The sequence below is a fragment of the Canis lupus genome, chromosome 22 (assembly GCF_011100685.1).
Source record: "Canis lupus familiaris isolate Mischka breed German Shepherd chromosome 22, alternate assembly UU_Cfam_GSD_1.0, whole genome shotgun sequence".
Lineage (NCBI taxonomy): Eukaryota > Metazoa > Chordata > Mammalia > Carnivora > Canidae > Canis > Canis lupus.
Genome location: NC_049243.1, coordinates 39,919,463 through 39,938,270, shown reverse-complemented (window position 1 = coordinate 39,938,270; position 18,808 = coordinate 39,919,463). Strand labels below are relative to the sequence as shown.

General features: G+C 36.9%; 1 long non-coding RNA gene across 1 annotated transcript in view; it reads left to right on the top strand.

Moving 5' to 3' along the window:
- The first annotated feature begins 3,867 nt into the window (after positions 1 to 3,867).
- The window catches only part of LOC111091759, a 67,817-nt gene continuing 52,876 nt past the window's right edge, over positions 3,868 to 18,808 (top strand). The window contains exon 1 of the long non-coding RNA XR_005376450.1: positions 3,868 to 3,931. This is a non-coding gene — a long non-coding RNA (uncharacterized LOC111091759). The remainder of the gene's footprint in view (positions 3,932 to 18,808) is intronic.

Below are 18,808 nucleotides of genomic sequence, written 5' to 3'. Positions count from 1 at the left end.
CTGAAATTTAAATATGAAAAGTATGATATTTCCTTCTGATCTACATAGTCTTCACCCTCAAGAAATTTTCCCTTTACCAACTCCTACTACTTAGGTAAGGTCAAACTCTGAACAGTATTTAACCAACTAAAGACTATCAGAAGGAGACAAGATGTGACACATTTCAGAGCTTTTAACTCTATCAAAAGCTAAATCCTTGAACATTTAGGATAGAGCAACTTTACGGAAGAATAGTTCTCAAAAGAGGTTCTAAAACATTACAGAATTGTCAAGATAAATGAAAAGGGCCACACTACTGGAGAGTAACCAAAACCTCATGAAAAATATAAGATGTATTGTGGTTGTTGAAACGGAATGCCATGAGTGGGGTGGGGTGGGGGGCTTCCTGTACTACTATCCTAAGACTGTAACACATTTACTGGATATTGTTTTTGCTAGTTCAAACTTCACTTTTCTTTAACACATTAGAGAGTTCAGGCTGGAAAGAGACTGCCTCTGAAGGCTACAGACAAGTATATATATATATAATAAATCTTTCTCAAAACATTACAAAAATTATGTTAGTAAAGGACTGGTCCCTACTTTAATTCATATTAAGGAGATAAAATGTGTGATGTACTATGAATTGACCTAGCTTCACTTTTCCAGGGAGCTCAAGGAATTGGGTGACAATATAAAGGGATAACGTAAGATTTTTCTTATTGTATTTGTCTACATTAAAAAGCCAGTGTCCAAAGTACTGGCTGAAAGTTGGCATATAGACTTTTTTTTTTTTTTTTAACATTCATTAAATCAGGTCCCTAATCTTTGTAGCCCCTTTAAAGGCAGTTTACAAAATAGAGAAATAAATACAAAGCCACTTGCCAGAATGCACAGAAAAGTAGTGATAGGGGCTTTGAATTGAATTGTGTCAGTGACAAAATAGGTAGCATCCTAACCCCAGGTGCTTGGTATTTGAAATTAGGGTCTTTGAAGATGTGCAAAGTGAGGTCATTATGATGAGCCCTAATCCAATAGGGCTGGTATCCTTACAACAGACACATAGGGAAGAAAGCCACATGACAACTGAGGCAGAAACTAGAAAGACAAATGTACAATTGAAGGAATACCAAGGATTGCCAACAACCACCAGAAGCTAGGAGGAAACAGCTAAGGCTTCCCTTGAGCCTTCAGAGGTAGTGGAGGCCTGCTGACTCTGACTATGGACTGCTGGCTGCCAGCACTGAGACAGCAAGTCTGTTGTTTTAAGCCACTTAGTTTGTGGCACTTTGGCAACTTCTAGGAACGTAACACAGTAAGAAATCCAGAAACATTGGCTGCCATTACTGTGTCACTAGAACCATAAAGGCAGCCAAATATGGAGAAGGGATTAACAAATGCCAACAGGTAAGGAATCCAACTGTAGTAACCAAAAGAAGAGAGAAAGCACAGTGAGCCCCCACTGTACCTGGTGTCCAGAGGAGACTGATCTTTAACTTGGGTTCAAATCTACATGCCAGCACTGCCACAGCTCGGAGATTCATTAACTTAATTTCAAAATACACATTCCCTTACAGCCTCTAGGAACCTGTTCACAAATACCCGCAGCAGCCTAAAATTGATATTTTGGCTTTTAAAGAAGACAGGTGCCATGATTTTCCATCAGGTAAAATCTAGCAATTTCCTTCACTCAGAAAGTGAACCTGAAGACATCAAGACTGTTTCCAATTATCATATGAAAGGTTTTGAATTCTTAAGTATTGAAGTATTTCCCTTCACTCCCCTAAAACATAAGAGGCAAAATTCTGAATTTTGCCATCATGTGCTTATCTGAATTGTTTAAATGGGAAAAGAGTAAGGTCATTATTAGATTCTTCAGTATAAATAAAAAGTGTCCTCTCTCAAAATTTATTAGCATTTTGAATATTAAAAAGAGCATACATTAGTAACAAATACAAGACTGGGGCCACCAAGATGTGTCCACTTGACCTAAGCCATTTACTCATCACTGTACCTAGAGGAGGGAATCACAGTATAACTGGTGGGCATTTTGCAAATGAAAGGCTGTTATTAAATGGAGAACCTAATTCCTAGATCACCCCAAGCTGTAGCTCCAGAAAGGGAGAAGAGTTGCAATTTATTTAAAAGAGAGAGCCAGCTGTTGTCTGGATATCTTAAGTCCTCTCAAGTAAGGGATGGGCAGAGCTAGCTAGGGAGAGATAGGGGGCTATATGATTAGGCATGCAAGGGCTAGGTCTTCAGTCTCACAGAAATCCCAGATGTGGAAAAGAGCTGAGGCACACAAAACCAGAGATAAGGGGATATAATGGGACTAACAAGACTACCTCCTTTGTCTTAAATGTCAGAGATAAGATCTCTAACAGCTACAGCTGGATCACTGAAAATTACCAAACTTCAAAAAGAAAGTAAACATAGTGCTATCAGTGATAGAGATGTCAAGAAGATTTAAGTCTCCCAGTCAATTGTCAATTAAAGACAACCAGTGAAAGCCCATTCCGGAACACCCACCCCCCCCCCCCCGCCCTCTCGAGAGCCTTTTTCTTTCCTTTCTGGTCTCACCTTCGCTTAATGACCTTTCACTTCACTTCACCTTTTTGTGTCTGGGGAGATTCATTCTTCCACTCGTGAGACAAGAATCCTGCAATCCTGTAACACTATGAATCACCTGTTTATAGAGATGCCAGAAGCAAAACTTTTTAGAACGAATCCTCCAATCCACTCACTAGTTTGCATATCTGAAGAAAGGAAGCGCTCAGGTAAAATGCCCTAATGTGTAACTTTTAGAGGGTTAGCAGAGTCTACGAACTTCTCTCCTAATGGCCTGTTAGTATTAAGATGTCAAAAACTTCTATTTGTTGAAATATTGCTTATCCACACTAAGTGCAGCTAATGTTCTATGCCAAGTTCCTACCCCCTGGAACTTAGGTAACAAATTTCTCATCTTCCCCAGGAAGAGGAGTCTGGGAGAGGAGCTTGGCCCCTGAATCCTAGCAGTGTGGAGAACAAGGTGCGCAAGGGCCGTGCTGGGCCCCTGGCTGCATTGGGGAGCCAAGGCTTATTGTTGAGACGGAAGCAAGTTGCTGTACAAATTCCAGATATTCTTACACTTACCACAAGTAACGCCGAAGACTTCAGCGAGAGTCTGGCACCCAGTGTGAGCAGAGCCAAACGCACGAAGCTGGAGCAGCTTTAGCAAAAGCTGGGCCATGAGAGCAATTGGGCACTGGAAAAGGAACCCTGCCACTGTGTGGCTTCCTGATGTCGCGGCAGTCTAGGCCCCCGGTGGGTACAAACCATGTCTACGCTCCGCCACTCACCCCAGACCCCTGTTCCCTGGCCCGCCCGGGCGGGGTCCTTGGAAGAGGTCAGGAGCACCTGCGCTGGGTCGTGGGAAGGTGGGTTTCAGGGTGGCCACCGTCCCCCAACCAGGGTCAGAGCTGTGGTAGTGCAGCCCATGAGCTAAAACACAGCATCTCTCTCCACTTCACCCCCTCAGGCTGTCAGTTAATAGACCCCGGGGAGGGGCTTCTGCCACGGTCGGGCCCACGGGCTGCACGTGGAGGCCGCACTCGCCTTGGTCACAGATGCACCACGTGCCTGGCACATGAGGCACATGAGGTCTTTGTCTCAGCGCATCCAAGTGAAGCGAGGCCCGCCGAGGCGGAGAGCAGATGCAGGGTGCCTGGGGCGGACAACGTTAGGGCAGGTAGCCAGGTACTTCATGGGGCCCGCACACACCTGGTGTGCATCCCGGTGATGACCATCACCACCCAAGCTCACGGTAAGTGCTTGGCCAGCTCAGACTTCGTGGGTTTAAACGTCATAATCAACTCTGGGACCAGCCAAACTACTTAAGCATAATTAACTGGGACACTGGTTGAACTCCTTGGCCATTCTGTGCCTCGATATCCTCTCTCCTGGTGATGTGGAGGTAATGGTAGTTCCCACTTCATAGAATCTTTTCTGGGAATTATACAAACTAACCAGCATTTAGTCACTGAGTCTGGAACATGAGTGCTTAAATGATGTTGTGGTAATAAATGGTGCTATTTTTTCACACATTCCTCCCCATAAAGAGCACATAAATCCTTATCAGACCCACAAGAGCACTATCTAGAGATCACAGTCCATAGGGCTCTAAACCACCACAGGGCTGGCTGCTAAGGAAATCGGTGTGATGTCCCAAAGGAGATGAGACTGGGGGACAGATGAGAGTAAGGGAAGCATCCTAACTGCAGGGAAAATTGAAGGTGAGATACATTGCAGGAGGAGAACCAGAAGTTGGGGTTCTGTCTATAAGGCTCTGAGAGACCAATATGTTGGTCTAAGACACCAATAATCTACTTGCAAGTGGCTTGCTAGCCCATTTTTTCATGGATGAGAACTTTGCAGTCATTTTTAAACAAATATAGTATAATACCTTTTAAAAAAAGGATGATGCTTATGTGATTTGCTTATAAATTAGAAAGAGGTGTAAGTGGAAGCTCATTATTTATCTTGTTGCAAAAAAGCTTCTATATGTGGTTGTTTCAGAGAATACATATTAAAAAGCTGTGACCCCAGAGACATGGTAGTGGAGGAAACAGAAATAGTTGTTCCTAACACTGAAAAGTTTGTCACTTAGTAGGTCCTTTAAAAAAAAAAAAGATCATTTCTTCTGGTGGTAGTAAAACGTGACCTCACTTCTGTTCAAGACATTTTCTTCATATTTATGCAGTTGACTACTGCTTACAGAGATAAGATACAACTCAGCGATACATGAGAGCTTGTCTCACAGAGTTGAAAAATGAATCGGACAACATAGACTGAGCAAAGCAGTAGAGGCCTATTAAGAGATACAGAGAAAGTGCTCAGAAATCAGAGGCATCCCTACAGGGTTGCCCATTGAGGGCTTTTATGGTCTCTCTTTTATAGGAAATTGACCAGGGAACTTGGTAAGTTTCTTGTCAATATTAAGGTGGATATTTAGAACAAAGGTGGACTTGTAACTACCATAATAACAAACAAGATATTTTTGTAGAAATCATAAACCCAAACAAGGTGTTCCCTTCTCTCTGATTGGTATCTTTTCCATAATATTTCTCTACATCTGGGATTTCTGTGACTCTAGTAAGGTAGCCCATGGCCTTGAGATTCTTGTGCCTTCTTGGTTTGAGCAGGGACTATTGATAACATCTTAATGATTTATTTCTGTGATTACTTAGTGGTCATTAAAAGGGAGACATTCCCTAACATTTTGGAGCTAGGGAACCAGGTTTATTTTTTCTGTTTTTACTGTCTTAGCTCTGTTTAGTGGGTATGGGTAGGAGCCTGACTTTGGGGCCTTTCCCTTATCTTTTGCTGCCTAGCCCTGTCTCCCCGTAACTCATTCCTACATCATCGGGACCAGTTTCAGTCACCCAACAGACTATTTAATTTTTGTTCCATGCTGCACACTGAATGAATACATGGCGCATCCTCACTATGTGGAAGGAAAAAAAAGCTCCTTTTTTTCTGAAAACAAAGAGTGATATTGGGTTTTTTTGAAAAAACAGATGTCATGTCAGTTCAGGCTGCTCTAACAAAGTGGCACAGAGTGAGTGGCTTATAAACTACTGAAATGTATTTCTCATAGTCCAGGAGGCTGGAAGTCCAACATCACAGCACTGTCCTGGTCAGGCAAGGACTCTTTTCTAGGCTGCAGACTTCCAGTTTAAAGCTCACATGGCAAAAAAACAAACAAACAAACAAACAAACAAACAAAAAACAAAAAAGTGTGGCAGTTCTGTTGTATCCTGCACTAATCCAATTCATCAGGTCAGAGCTCAAAGCCCCACTTCATAATGCCATGACATCAGATATTAGGATTTCACCATATGAATTGTGAGGGACACAAATATTCAGACCATGAAAGCAAGTAAGCTTAATGGCCATTTTGATAGTTTATATAACATTTCAAAGAATTTTTCACCAGGCTGTCTTCTCCATCTGTACCTCTGTAGTTCTCTATGTCTCCACACTCTAAGTAACTTGGAGGCCTAAGCAAATCCTGTTTCTTACCTTTATCACTAGATAGATTGTTTTTAAAATATTTTATTTATTTATTCATGAGAGACACACAGAGAGAGAGAGGCAGAGACACAGGCAGAGGGAAAAGCAGGCTCCATGCAGGGAGCCTGACCTGGAACTCGATCCCTGGTCTCCAGGATCACATCCTGGGCTGAACCACTGAGCCACTTGGGCTGCCCAAGCCCATAGTTTGTATTAAGGATTCACACTTAGTCTTGTATAGATCTATGAATCTTGGCAAATGGATAATATCGTATATCCAACATTACAGTATTATACAGAAAAATTTCACTGTCCTAAAAGTTCCTTATGTTCCATGTATTCATTCCATCCAAGCCCTGGTAACCACTGATTTTTAAAAAATATTCTTTATTATTTTGACTTTCCTGTAAGTTAGAATCATAGTATGAGCCTTTAAGATGGACTTCTTTTGCTTAATAGTATGTATTTAAAGTTCCTCCATGTCTTTTCATAGCTTGATAGCTCGTTTCTTTTTAGCACTGAATAATATTCCATTGCATAGATGTACCATAGTTTCCTTAACTATTCACCTTCTAAAGGACAGCTTGGTTAGTTCTAAGTTTTGGTAACTATGAATATATGAGTAGATTTTATATGGCCATAAGCTTTCAACTCCTGTGAGTAAAAACACAATTGCTGGGCCATGTAGTAAGATTATGTTTAGCTTTGTAAGAAACTAAAGAAGTCCAAAATGACTACTCCATTGTGCCTCTCTACCAGCAGTGAATGAAAATTCCTATGGCTCCACATTGTCACCAGTGTTTTGTGTTGTCAGTGTTTTGTATTCTAGCCATTCTAATAGACGTATAATGGTATTGAGTTGTTTTAAGCTGTCATCTCTTAATGACATAAATGTTGAATGTCTTCTCATTTGCTTTTTTTTTTTTTTCTATCCATGTGTCTTCTTTGACAGGATGTTTGATCTTTTGTCCTTCTTACTGAGTTTTTAGAGTTTTCTGTATACTTTGGATACAAGTCCTTTTATCAGTTTTTCAAATTTTTTTTCTCAGTGTATGGCTTGTCTTTTCATTTTCTTAACAGTGTCCTTCACAGAGCAGAAGCTTTTCATTTTAACGAAGTCCAACTTTTTTTTCCCATGGAGAGTGCATTTGATATTGTATGTAAACTCAAAAGCATCTAGGCTTTCTCCAGTGCTATCTCCTGGAAGTTTTTAAAGTTTGCATTTTAAATATATGTCTATAATACAATTTGATTTTTTAAGAAGGGTGTGTTATCCATGTCTACATTCTTTGTTCTCCTTGTAGATGTAGAGTCTTTATAGCACCACTGAAAAACCATATTTTCTCCATTTAATTGCTTTTGCTTCTTGATCAAGGACCAGTTGATAATATTTGTGTAGGTCTAATTATGAGCTCCCTATTCTATTTCATTGGTCTATTTGTTCTTTTGCCAATACCACACTATCTCGATAAATGTAGTTTTATGGTAAGTCTTGAATTCCTGTGAAGTGGCCAGGGACCAAATAAAGCAGTGCTTTGTTAACCATAATGAAGAGTTGGAATTTTACTTTAAACATGAAGGAAAGCCATTTAAGAGAGTTAAGTGGAAATTGCCATGATCTAATTTATTTGTTAATATGCTTATTTATCATTTAAAAAAATACTCTGGATAACGTTTGGAGATTGGATAGTGGAGCCAAGAATTTAGAGTCAGACTGGTTAGGAGGCTTTGAAGCAAGTGAGAACTCCTAGAAGAGTCAGATGTCAGATTAGCTAGACATAAATATCTCCTTTCAAATTTCCTCCTGATTCAATAAGCATGGAGTCTGAACTGAAAATAGGAGCTGTGCAGAAAAGATCTGTTCATAAATTCAAGAATCCAAAGGTAAAATCTGACAGGTTCTGATAGTGTAATATTAAGAGGGAGATGTCAGGCTTAGATCATCTCTAATAGCCTGTAGTTTAACCATGTGCTCTCTTCTTTGGTGCATTTACAAGATGCTTGAGCTTAAAGAAATGATCTGAAGTTAGTTGAGGAAGATGAGCATAATTAAATGGCCCTTTTATTCTGGTTTATCCTAAAAGATATTACTGCTCTTTGAATCAAATGTCTAATTAGTTTATTCCTTGTGTATTTGATAGGCCCGGTAGCAATATCTGCCTATCTAGAAGGTTGAGTCTTTCAATTTTTAGCTAAATTGAAAGCTAAATTAACCTCCTCATGTTTTAGGACAGGTTCTTTATCTACCCTTTCCATGCTGCCTACCCCATTCTTCCCCTACAGTATTTTTAACAACTTAGTTTTACCACAGTTAAAATCATAAAACAAATTGAATAAAACAGGAGACTGAGGAGAAATATGAAAAGTTAAGTTTTGCAAAAAGAACAATAAACGGTAGATTGGTGTTTAAGGATGCAGGGTTGGAAATGGTAGTTTTGTGTTTGAATATCAGCCCCACCAATTGACTGTTGACCTGAACACTTTTATTTTCAGTTATCTTCTTATACATCAATTTCTTTACTGTGTAAAATGATAATAAAACTAACAACTTCATCCTAATGTTGCTTTGGGAATTGAATCCTTCCTACAAATCTCAGTATTCTTTATGCCAAGGAAGGACAAGAAACTGATTATGGGTAATCTCTAGAAGTCTATTCCACAGCAAATGATGTAGAGGTACCTTTAGTTAGATAGGACAGATTTAACAACCATACTAAAGACAATAGGGACTAAGGCCCTCCAAGAGTCTTCCTTAAGAGGAGATGGATGCAAGCAACATTTGGTATGCATGATGCAATCTACATCCTACTAAGTAATGACTTACATGCAGATGTTCTGGAGTTCTTGGAATCATCAAGGCTCTATTGATTTTAAATCTAACCCATCTGGCTACTGTTTACCCTATCCCCACACAACTGCTACCCAGAATCTCCAGACCCCTTTAACTGAATTTAACAGAAGACAGGCAAAGAGACAAGTTCTAAAAGGAGACCTATGCCATGTGGATTTTAAAAGGCTTTTATTTTTTAGGCTTAATATCAATAGGAGTTGACACATCATTCACTAAAGGCTGAGGATGGGAAGTAATTATTCAAGCAAAATCCATAAGGCATTTTTTCCTCCATAAGTTGGAGAAACATTTCATAGACTATAAAGGATTCCTGGTATTTCTGGAGGAATTCTACAAATATTTCCCCCATGCTGATATGATTGTTTTGAGAATGATAACAGTAACACAACAAAAACTATTGGACAATGACAATACATCCAATTTGTGAAGTCCTTTCCCATCCATGTTTAGTACTTGTATTAATTTGCTAGGACTGTTGTAACAAAATGCCATAGACAGGGTGGCTTAAATTTATTTTTTATAGTTCTGAAAGATAGAAGTCTAAGGTGTTGGCAGGTTTGGTTTTTCCCAAGATTTCTCTCCCTGGCTTGCATACAGCCACCTTCTTGCTGGGTCATCAAATGGACTTTACTCTGTATGTGCATGCCCCTTGGTGTTTTTTCTTTTATAATAAGGACATCAATCATAATGGATCAGGGCCCCACCATTAGCTACATTCTGTAGTACCAGGGATTAAGTCTTCAACATATGAATTTTGGGAAGACACAGTCCAGCCCATAAGAGTGCCTAAACATGCCAGCTTGATATGGTGTTGATATGGTATTTTTGCATTGGCCAAGGAACATAATGCCATCAACCAGCCATGTAACAGTGAGTAACAATGAGACCTATCCCTTGAAAATAGCATTTGTTGCCCTGGTAGGAAAGCTGAAGACTAAATCTGCAGTGACTTCAACCTTTAAGGGTAATGGCAGCCCAGAGTTTAGAATACTTGAAAATTAAGGTAAGTGTTCCTCAGAAGCCTCACCTAGGTTGATAATTTAGAGAAGACTCCTTAGTTTCTCTTGGCTCTTGTCTTTCCATCTGAGTTTCATTGTTAGTATTTCTGATTTTATTCCAGAAATCTTAAAGCATGTTTCTGGCCAACTTGAAAAAAGATTCGTAGGAACTGTCTGCAAACTATATCTATTTGAAATGAAATAGCAAAACTAAATGACAGTAAGAATAATTCCCACATTTGCTGCTTGTTCCAAGTATTCTAAGAAAAATACATATTTACCAAGTCATAACAATAATAGATAGCATTTGTTAAGTAACTACTTTGTGTAAGGTTTTCTTTTTCAAGATCCTTACAAGTATTATCTTGTCTTTACAACAGCACTGTGCTTTAGATTGTGTTATTATCTTCATTTTATGATGAGAAAGTTGTGTAGGAGAGAGATTTTAAAACTTGCCCAAAAGTAAAGAGTTAGCAAGAGTTAGTGTTGTAATTACCATTCAATCAGATTGGTTAAGAGTCATCATGCGTGGTTCATGCCTCCTTCCTGATTATGAAAGAAGTCATATTTATATTTAAGTTATTCTCATTTAGTTAAATACTAATTGCATGACATAGATTAACAAAAAGAAGCAATGAAAGCAACTTGCCCAAAACACCTCAGAATGTTTAGTATTGAATCTTCAAGAGACTGAGAATTTTGGAGTACAAATACATACTCATGAAAGAAGCTTAACATTTCCCATTTTGAATGCCTGGGATGAAATATGCTTTGAAAACTGGGGGAAAAAGTCAAAGATCTTAAACCAAAGAAATACTGAGGAAATATCTCTATAAAATAAAAAGAACACTGGTATGTTTGTATTTCCCCCTAGACTCCTCTTGTGCTATGGTTATTACTTTAATCTAAATCACCTTCTTCCCCAGCACACTTGTAATGTCAATCGATATGGCTTCCCTTGCTACCAAAAGTCCAGCAGAACTGATTTCCCAATTCCAGTTTTTTAATCTTTCTAGTGATTGGCATAGCAATAGTAGCACAGACTGATTTATATTAAATGAATGTTTGGAGATCATTTTAAATAAGTCTTCCATTTCTGAAAAAAAATAAAAACAAATGAGGAGATGTACAAGTTAATATGGTGAAAACATGTACCCATGTACATGCTTCAAAAGCAAACTCCTCTTAGTTATTTTCTTTTCTGAACTTAGATTAAATTCATGACACTAATGACTGCATCATATTGAAAAGGACACAATTCAGTGGAAGGCACTTGAATTCTATAAAAATCATCAGAAACTGGAATTTTTCCTACATTCACAATATTCCTATAGTAACGAAAATCTTTTTTTATATATACTTTAAAACTAGAAACATTAAAAGGCTCATCCTCTTAAGTGATATGTAGTAGTTATTTTTATGTTTATTCTCAGCAAATTCATATAGGAGAAAAACTGAACCACACATACTAAAGTAGAAAAAATAAGTCAAGCACCAGGCTAAGAAGGCAAAAAGAAATCCTTAGGAGACCTGAGCACATGCAGCAACTACAGAATCATCTTAGAACTAGGAAAGACTTTGAGGTCCTCTATGTGTATGTCCTTCAGTGCTGTGTCCTGTTGTTTTGATTTTTATTATGAACTCCTACTCAGTTGATACAGGTGAAAAACAAACCTGAGTAACCTGATTTGTCATGAGCAAATCGAACTGGCATGACAACACTGGAACTATTTCTCTTAAATGTTTTTAGAAATCCTAAGTAAAATTATTTTGTGTTGCCAATTAATATGTTGCTGATATGCTTATATTCTTTTGTTGTGTTACAATTCCTTCATGTATATAATAGACAGCTGACTCGTGATTTGCTAAGGCCTTTTTCATTAATACTCATCCTCCCATCTCCTTAGAATTTAAGTGTGTCATTCTTCATGAGCCTGCTTTTTGTAAATAATATGATTAGCAGAGCCAGGGTAAGTACAATCCACTTGATACAAACAACATAGCATTAACTGCTGTAAGTTATTATTTATATAGTTTTTCTTTTTATGTATGGTTTTTTATTAATCTTTCATTTTTATTTTTTCCATGACTGTCCCCTCTTCCTTTCCTGAGCCCTCTTCTTTACTAAAAAGGTACCACTCTTTCCTTTGGGTAAATTGTATGTGATACTATATAATATAGTGTGGCTATACTATATTTAGTCTTTTACTTGTTTATTGGCTTTCATCTTTACTTATTTTTCTTTACTATGAATACTTGTTCATTAAATACCTTTGAAAAAAATCTGTATCTATGTGTACTTAATTTCAGGACTTGAGACTTTACCCTCCTTCCAAGCTATCACAAACCTAAAATATTTATTATCTGGCCCTTTATGGAAAAAATTGCTAATTCTTGTTTAGGATCTCATAGTTCGGTTTAAAAAAAAAGTTCTTTTGTTCTTAAAGTGAAATTTGAGATGAAATTAGGTTTTTAAGGTCCAGAATGGCTTTTTTTGGAGGGTTTTTAATGGGGTTCTTGTTATTTTTAGTTATTGCTGGTGTGTGTGTGTGTGTGTGTGTGTGAGAGAGAGAGAGAGAGAGAGAGAGAGAATGCTTTTTTGGTTTGAATTTTAGATCTTAATACTGCTCATTGGTCTCCTTATGTACTCTTTATAGTTTTTTATTTTGTTTTGTTTTTACTCAGTTCTCATTAAACAGTTTAGTTTCACTAAGTGGATATGCTGATTATTCGACTTGATTATCCTTTCTTTAGCTGTTGGGCCTCCGTGGGTAGGCTGTTATTTTTCTTCTAGGCTCCTAGAAACTCAAGTTTGTTTGTGAGAGTGTCTTCTTGCCGTGGAACCCCTGAAAGGACCAAGACAAGAGAGTCTGATTATGTAGGCTTGCATCATGGGGCAGCTGTTAGTGCTCTGCTGAGCCCCCTGAACGAAACCTTGCTGTTCTCCAAAATCCCCATATTCTTATAGTGGCAAAGCAGGAAAGTCTGAGCTCACAAGCTCAACAACTACTTAAGGTTTGTTTTGTTTTTTAATGAGATGTTAAGGCGAAGGAATAGTCACACATATTCCTTTACTTCAGCCTGGGGAACCAAAGGTCAGACTCATTGTTGGATACTCTCTTCCTGCCCATTTCCAACACCTTGAAGCTCTTCTCCACTAGTTTAACCCATGCCTCAGCTGCATGCACCTGTCCAAAGATCATAGTATTTGTTGTAGGATAAAAGTACCATAGAATTGGGATCAGAGGAAAATGGAACCAAGTTCTAGAATCCCTATATATATGTCAAAAGATTTATGTATGTTGTTTCAATTTAATACCTACAGCATTATTTTAGAAAGAAATGTCAGAAAAAAAAAAAAGAAATGTCAAGATTTATATAACAAAAACAGAGAAGTTGAGGTTAGAAAATCTAGGACTTTCCCTAGGTATTAATGACAATATAAATAACCCAAGCCCCTTAACAATTTTTTTTAAAGATTTTATTTATTTATTCATGAGAGACACACAGAGAGGCAGAGACACAGGCCGAGGGAGAAGCAGGCTCCCTGCAGGAAGCTCGATGTGGGACTCAATCCTGGGACTCCAGGATCACACCCTTAGTCAAAGGCAGATGCTCAACCACTGAGCCACCCAGGCGTCCCACCCCCTAACAATTTATTTTCTACTATGTTACTTCTCACCAAGAGAGATCATTTAGTTTCATACAATCCTTTGCTTCTATAAAAATTCCAGAATCCATTTTCAGAGATTTATTTGTCATTTTTCTTTGTATAGCAGAAGAGCTTGTTTAAATATTGCATCAATTAATATATCAGTTTTGTCATGTATATGAAAAAAGTGAGGAATTACATTTGACATAAAGAATGCAATATGCCAAAAATGGAAATAATGGATTATGTTGATCTAAATTCTTACTTAAGAGAATTAGATTAGTAAGCTTTACTGTTAAGATTAGAATAGAATTTATTTCCAACTAATTCTATCTTCAAGCAACTTTTTTACCAAGGAAGGTAAAGTATGAGTAGAGGGTCTTATACTCTAAAGAGAGAACTCAGTGGAAGAAAATATCAGTTCTCTTTAAGACAGCACCTCCCCTCTGCTATCATGCACAGTATACATTTCATTTTGTGGTTGCACACTTTTAAGCCCAAATAACTTATGTATCAAAATGTAAGCCTGAAATGTTATAAGAATGCCTTTATATGAATTAGATCCATTTTAAGACCAAATACCCAAAGATGGAGAGAGTGAGAAAAAGATCCCATGTAATAGATTTGTCATTTTTATGCTCTAGTTCAAAGCTATATGATTTTCTCTATCGCCATCAATTATCTTTCAAAGGCTGTCAAATATGTTCTCTTTTCCTTCCTGCGCAGCTAGAAAATAGAAATAAGAAATGTGATTTTTAAAGGTAGATAAGTTATCAAAGCAGAAATACCTTTGAATTAGATCATTCTTCCATAGCATAATGAATTTGAAATCTCCAGTGGAGTTTTATAAGAAGCATTTAGCAATACTCAGGGAACGTTAAACATTGGGTATCAGTGGGACTTTTGCTATAGTCCACATTTTATACAGCAGCCCTAATGTTAACTTTGAGGTGAGCAGTTCAGTGTCTGATTACACAGTGAGGAAGGATTTCTGTCTTGATAGTAGGTGAGCACCTCTAGTGGCTGTTCTTTCACATTCATCAAAGGCAACATCATTTTGTCAGGCATAGTTTCAGGCAGGACAGGATACAGGCTTTCAGAATCACAGAGGTAATAGCCAGATACTTTAGATACTTTTCTGTTCAGTTTGGATATGTCCAAAGCATCAACTCGCTGGTTAAGTGATTCTACATAGAGAGATTTTACAAAATGTACGAAAGGGATAGAGCGGACTCTTCAACCTTTAATGCATAGAAAACACATTTCCCAATGCAGAGGGAATCAAGCCATGGAAATGATTTTTCTCTATTACATGTCACATATTGTTCCCCAAATGATTTAAGATATCTTACAAGGATGAATAAAATGAAAAGATGAGTGCCATTTCACACACAGAAAAGTGATGTAGGAACAAAGCAGAATAAAAAAATGTCAAAATAACCCACAAGTCTACTGTAGATAAACCACAAAAACAGATCTGACTTATAAATTTAAAAGCTTGTAAGTTACAAAATTTACAACAGCCATGAGATTCAAACAGCAATTGCGAAGGAGAAGTACACTATACTTCATACTTAAATCAGGTAACAGTTTCTCCTGGGGGTCCTCATGAAAAGGACACTGAGATGCAGATGAATCAGATGTACCCAGAATGTCACATTTTGCTCTTAGAGATGAGAGAATTTCTTTGTTACAGAACCTTAAACTTTTTGAGATAAAGCACTATTATGTAATTCATCCCATTTCCTATATAAAAAATTCCCACAGATTATCTTTATGGGAAAATATCTTTATCTGTAGTTAAATATGTAGCTGTATAGTTAAAAGAGATATTGCTAAATCCAATTTTAAAATTAATGTCATATTTAAAAAGCAGGAGGCACATATTACAATAAGATTGGATGTTATTAAATTCCATAATCAGATTTCTTTCTCTTAGGAATTCACCTTTAAATTCAGCCTCTTTTTTGGCCAACACACCCTTTCAGTACCAGTCATGTTTTTTTTTTTTTTAATATCTCCCATATTATTTCTTATTCCACATAGCCATCAGTACTGCTGCCGTTCACGGTCTCATCATCTATCATGTGGGCCATTCCTCATTCTTACATTCCAGTTTTCCTATGTCTTGTTTATATGCCTTAAGCCAGCTTCCTTTCCACTTCCAGGTTGATTTTTCTAAATTGCTAATATGTTTATGGCCATTCTTTGTTCAATATTTCAGTTCCTATAATGATTTATTTGATTTATTTGACTGTATAATACATTCTTTTGTCTCCTTTTTAGAGCATTTAGAGTATTAACTCCAAACACTCAGAAACTTTACTTTTTTTCCCAGCAGTCATCCCAAGCTACACGTGCTTCACAAAATTTGGCATTTTTCTTCTCACATTTTCTATGTCTTTGCACATCCTGTTGTCACTGTTTAAAGTGTCTTTCTTCACCTTAATTTCAGTATGATTACCACTTTTCCTGGAATCACTTCCCTGGTGCCAACAATGTGGGTTGGCTTATGTCTAGAGATGTTCTTTTAGTCCTCTGTGTTTTTCATCTCGATAATAACCCTTATCACTATTTAAGCACCTTACTTCTCTATTTCCCATGAGATGGTAAGCTTTCTAAAGGATAATAAGCATAATTTTTCATCCTCTAATTCAATTTCTGATAGATTTACTTATAGTTACTACTAATAAAAACAACTTTGTTGTTCATAGGGGTAGCCTGTGTTATAAAGCTTAGCACATTTAATTATTTCAGGAAATATATAAGATAGATAGTAATGTTATCTCCAGATGATAGGTAACAAAAGGAAAGATTGAGAGCTAGTCAATTTCTCAAAGGTCACCTACCTACTGCATCTAGAACAGAACTAGAACAACAACAAAAAAGGGTAAGAAAACTAATTAATTTTTTAAAAAATTCCATATGAAATAAAATACATAATCAAGCTCAAAAACAAACCAAAATCTGAAAGTGGAGTATATTTTAACTATTTAAACAGGGGAGGATTAAATATTTAATTGCCACAAATATTTGCAAATCTGTACAAGCAAGATGAAATCAAACAATAGGAAAAGAAAACCCTCAAAAATGACCAAGGCAGTTAATAATGATATGAAAAATAAGATTGTATCAATAATTTCTTGTTAAAGTTTATTTAATATAGACAGTTCTCACTTTGCATGGTAAGTACCACATGGTGAAAATGGCCATGTAAGCTAAAACAGTCCAAAGTAATCGTACCCAACGGGAAAGTTTACAGTTCTGTGATCCTTAAATTATGTTGTCAGAACATTAAAAACTTACTGTAAGTTATAAATGTACAGAAAAATCAAATTAGTAAAATTATCATTTACTTAGTACATTGCAATTTAAAACATTGAAACATCGAAATTCATTGTTTTATTTCTTTTAAAAAAATCTACAAGGAGAAATTTGGACCTCATTCTTATCTTCTGCTTCACCTTTTTAAATTTATGATATAGAGTGAGCATCTTTCCGATGCCTTGGCAAATTGTCATTGTACTTTCTAATTTGGGATCAGTTTCCAGTGTTTCATTCTTTTCTCTTTCCATGTTGTGAAATGCCTCTGAGAACTCCTTTAGCATGAAATTTTTTGAGAGTGTTACTTCCTCTGGGAAATCTTCATCTTTGTTGTCCCAACCATTTTGTTCATATATATTAATATTTCTTTTCACTTCATTTACCTTATCATTCTAATTTCACTTAGTGTTCTTTCCATTTGTTTCTACACCTTCATCTTTGTTATCCAGTTTTCTTTTGAATGATCCATTTTTATAAAAGATCACATAGGTTTATTTCTGTGAGACAAGGAGGAAACCTAACTAAATGCTTTGCTTGCTGTTTGTGACCTGGATAACAGATATGTGGGGATCAATTACTGACAGACTTTGGAAGAAGTAATATAATGGCTGCTAATCATGATACACCTCTGTTGTTTCTGTAATGATTTGTGAACTGAAGAATGAGTACTGCAGATGACATCTAATGCAAGTACTCCTGGTTAATATAGCAGGGCAGCTGAAATTTGATCTATGTTCTTAGAGGAAGCTGACGTTATTTAGCTAAACTGTGGTAAATGAAACTATTGCATATCAGAACCATGCAAAATAAGAACTCATCTATTTACTATACTACATCTCATGCATATACAATAAATATTAGCATGATAATCGTAAACAGGCACTGTTACAATCCTAATTCTACACATGATGAAACTGTAGCACAGAGCTATAGAGTAAATTCATACAAGGTCACATAATTATCCATAATCAGGATTCAAATCCAGGACCTTGTTTTTGGATGCTGAGCTCTTAGTCTTAATACCTTATTACTCCTGGTATTCTAAATTAATGAATGAAGTAATAGATATACTTAAAATAGAAAGTTTCCTGTCCTTTGCGATTTTTCACAATATTAATTAATTCTCTTTAAAGAGATGAATTGCTTTTAGAGCATCATTACCTGATAATGCTAGACATGAATAAATGCATACATGCACTTTTTTTCAGAATAGATAAAATATATTAAACAAAACACTCTATAAGAGTGTTATTAATGCAAGTTGAACTTTTAGCATCACTCATTCCAACTGGATATTAAGTTCTTCTACGTGTATATAAACCATGTTGGGGTTTTTTTGTCTTATTTTTTATTTATCTTATTTTGCGGGTTGTTGGAAGTTGTGATGATAGCAAAGAGAAGAATCCCTTTGAAATTCTGATGAATCCATGAATGCTCTTCTCAGAGAGATAGACACACATTTAGTATTTTGTGTATAATTTACATGTGTGCATTGACCCCCTGAAATCTGTCCACAGACTTCCAAGGAGATAAGCTTACCTAGATCTTAGTTTTTTAACAGGCCAAAGGTTTATTTTCTTTCTTCTGCTGTGTCACTTAGGGAATCTAGGCTGTCAGGGTCTCCAATATACTTGGATGCCATCGTCTCAACATGAGCCTTCACCATTGACCCTGGTGGAACAAAGTGCATGAGCTATCATGTACCATCTCAGACGTGTATTTGGTGCTGTGTTTAGACTCTATAATAAGGGCCTGCACTGATTATCATCCATGAATGCAACTCATGTTTATTGGGTGCAAAAATATATGAGTAATGTGTTCTCACTGCTAAGAATACACCAATAAACAGTTCATAGAAAGGCTCTGTTCTGACGTGTTTCTCAGACTGATGGGGGGAGAGAGACAAAAACAATAAAAATTAGATTCTTAATTCAGTGTGATAGCATGTTCACA